Here is a 3707-nt window from a genome sequence, read left to right on the forward strand (position 1 = left end):
TCTGTTTGATTGACAGAGAAATATTGGAGATATAAGTTATGAAGTTAAGTTTCATAGGAAATAATGGATATAAGGCTTTTGGATAAATTGTAATTTGACCCTCATGTGTGCTTTTTTTGAGTTTTAGAATCAAACACTGGTTGAATGTATTAATATTAATTAATTAATTTCTTTTTGAATTAAAGAAAAAAAATACTGAAACTGTTGCATTGTAGTTTTCTTTTTTTTGTTCATGATTCTAATAAATTCAGATTCGAGGCAGTTTCAGATTAAGTCATTATGTTTTCGAGTCATTTTATGTTATGAGTTACGATCATTTTGGGTTATTTTATATTTAGATGGATATCGAAAGATTTCAACCCTAAAAAGATAACAAATTTAAGCACAGCATGTTGGAAGGATGGAAATACGTTCAAATTAAATTGCCAAAACTTATAGTTCTTGATTGTTTTAAGCAACTGATCCACAATTTGCTCTCCTCTTCTTAGATTCCTATATTTGTTTACGAAGCCGAACCATAATTATAATTGAACTTCGGATAGAAATATCATTGATTGCAACCTTATCAGCTGTACTGTTTCTCCGGCCTTGGCAAGTTTGCTACGATGCCGCAAACTGCTGCAGAATCCGGCATGTTGTACTCGTCTCTGATGGATTTTTCAGGGGAAAGAATGCTTATATAGAATTGTTGTCCGAGGTAGCGCATATCCCATATCTCGGACCTAATGTTCCACATTCCACAGTTGTCGGACGTCATAAGGATAGCAGCCCAAGAACGAGGGAAAACCTGGATCGTGTGTCGGCTCACTGCATCGAGAAGGTTGTAATTCATCCTCTTGTCCAAACTCCATGTCCCGGTCTCAACGCTGCAAATAATGGGGTGCCAAAAGCATAGTATTAAAGTCTGAATAAACCAATATGAGCATATTTAGGTGGATACTACACTTACGCCACAGCAAAAAATGAATAGCCGGACCGGATGGCTTTTTCGCGATTCTCGAATACGATCTCGATGAAGTTTTTGAACGTCATGTTGAGAACAATCGGTTCCATACGGACTTGTGTGATCTCTTCCGGTGGATCGTCTGGAATGGTGTCGTACTTGAAAACTTGAAAACCTTGTCTGCAACTTTATGGTACTCTGCGAGTTTCAGCGGAGTGGTTGGTTCGACATAGGATGCCCCATTGATAGCATATCGAAGCTTTCCGTCTACTTTATTGGCGGTGTTAGCTAGCTTGATGGTACGGGTGATGTTAATGGCACCGTATTTGTATGACCCATGAGGGTTAGGCCTAGCAGCGCTAGCGGTAAGGTTCCAACGGAAGGTACGAAATTGGTTGAGCGACCAAGCCCAACCCCCGCGTGGTGGTGGAGTTACCTTAGTTGAGGCCACTCCCTTGCCATTATTGTAGCGGATGACGCCAGTGGCAGTAATCTCTCGTTTCGTGAATCGGGTAGAGGCGACAACATAATAATCCATCGGTTCTTGGTCCGCTGTTACAAGCACACCAAAGCACTGTCCGACGTGCACATCAAGGGACTCGTATTCATTTTGGATCGTGTGAGCACCTTCCATCTCAACTAGTTTCATTTTATGTCCTTGGAACCTAATATTAAGAGATGTCTTAATCCCTGCATTGCAAATCGTATACTTGTAAGTCTTGCCAGTCTCCGTGGTAAAGAGAGGAGTGTCCTTGCCGTCGCCTTTCCCTACTTTCCCATTAATGTGGACGCCATCGCATCTGCCAAGATTGCGGTCGCTATCCAATATTTTCTTGAGGGTCTTGTGTCCTTTGCCGAACCAATCCCCGGCCATGATAGTGTAATGAACTTGAGTTCTACATTAAATAATCGAATCCGAAATCCGAACCATAGTATATAGTGTTTACCATGTGAAAAGAAGTGCCTCGTCGAGGTCGAGGTTGTTGAAGACATTGATCACAACATTATTTTTAGTAGTCGAGTTGATATTCGGTCCCGGAAACTCTCCGTTGATAAGAATGCCTTGTTGGGGTACACCGAGGGGAGCAATGGTGCCGTAGGAAACATTCCAAGTGAAAAATAAGTAGGGATCTTCGCCGCGGACCACCGTCCTCGATACGGCCGCGAAGCATAACAGAAACATGAACATCACTAGGGATGGCAACGGGCCGGGTTCGAGCCGGATATTGATCCCCCGTCCCCGTCCCCATTTAAAAAACCCGTACCCGTCCCCGCTTAAAAAACCGCAAGAATTTAAACAGTGATCCTCATCGGGTAATCGGGAAAAACCGGGGAAACGGGTGTCCCCGTTTAGCCTAAACAGTTATTTAAACGGGTATCGGGTCGGGTATCGGGCCGGGTATATATATATATATATATTTATTTATTTAAATTAAATATATAAATATTATATATATTTTTTAATTTAATTTAAATTTATTAATATTATATATATAATAATAATTATTTTTAATATTTATCGGGTCGGGTATCGGGGCGGGGATTACCAAACCCGTCCCCGTCCCCGTTTAGCATAAACGGTTTTTTCCCGTCACCGTTTAACATAAACGATTTTTCCCGTCGTCGTTTAATTCGATTTTCGATTTTCCCTATCGAGTTCAGGTTTTTTTCCATCCCTAAACATCACTGCGCCCATTGTTACACTAATATTAATCTTACCTTGCAAAACCCTTCTTTTTATGATAACTCCACCATTTCCTTTTGTATTCAATTTTTATCATTTATTTATTTATTTAATAGTGTAAATAATTATAAAATTAAATATTTTAAATAATTATTTATTAAATCGTGAGGAAACATGTGAACTGACTTAATTAAATACATCTTAAAAGTTACAAAAAGGTCCCTCGACTATAGGACAATATTTTGTTGAGTCATCCGATTATTAAAAATTATAAAATGATCATCTAACTATTCATATGTTTCAAACTCATACTTTTTCATTCGAAAATTAACACTCGTATTTGAATTACGATTGTCGATGATCTTTCAATGATTAAATTTCCTTTTACGGTTGTTTGCCGATGTAATGTAGGTCTATTTTACGAAACAAAATGGAAGTTTGCTTTGTTGGCTCGACACTCAATCATCTTTAAAGCGTCTAGTTAAATATAAACATATGAGTACTATTGATGATTATTAGGTTACTGAGGATGATGGACGTCAGATTCAAAAGAAGCCTTCGACTGTTATTCGCCTTTAGCTTTTCTTTTTTATTTTATTTTCTGTTTAATTTTTTTTTGTTGGATACGGTTCTTAAAATTCTCTTTGTGATTGGTTGCATTGTTAAAGTTGTATCTTCTTTTGTTTCAGTAAAATTCAATATCATTACAAGATCAGAATAAATCTTTTAAATTTGTAAACCATAAACAGTTTAAATATTGCTCTCTCTGCATCATTATTTTTGTTCCATATTAACCCAATACATAATTTTATGAGAAAAATTTAATCATATGTTAAATTGTATAAAATGTAAGAAATGATAAAATTAACCCTAAAAAGTGAGTAATGGATTTGACAAATTTATTTTCATAATAGTAGAAGAATTGAACATAAAAGAATAAAAAATGAAATATTAATATTAATATTAATATTTATTGACTTTTCTCATAGTCATTTTGTAAACCAAAAGAGGGAAATTTAATGGAACGGATGAAATATAATGTAAATCCATAAATCATTCAAATAATGCCTTTGAACTTAG

The 3707-nt window shown here is 36.6% G+C and overlaps 1 pseudogene; it reads right to left on the bottom strand.

The window, feature by feature from the left end:
- Window positions 1-486: 486 nt before the first annotated feature.
- LOC120182570 lies at window positions 487-2193 on the bottom strand (annotated as a pseudogene).
- Between the last annotated feature and the right edge of the window lie 1514 nt (window positions 2194-3707).

The sequence above is a fragment of the Hibiscus syriacus genome, unplaced genomic scaffold (genome assembly GCF_006381635.1).
Source record: "Hibiscus syriacus cultivar Baekdansim isolate YM2019G1 unplaced genomic scaffold, ASM638163v2 tig00112688_pilon, whole genome shotgun sequence".
In the NCBI taxonomy this organism is placed as follows: domain Eukaryota; kingdom Viridiplantae; phylum Streptophyta; class Magnoliopsida; order Malvales; family Malvaceae; genus Hibiscus; species Hibiscus syriacus.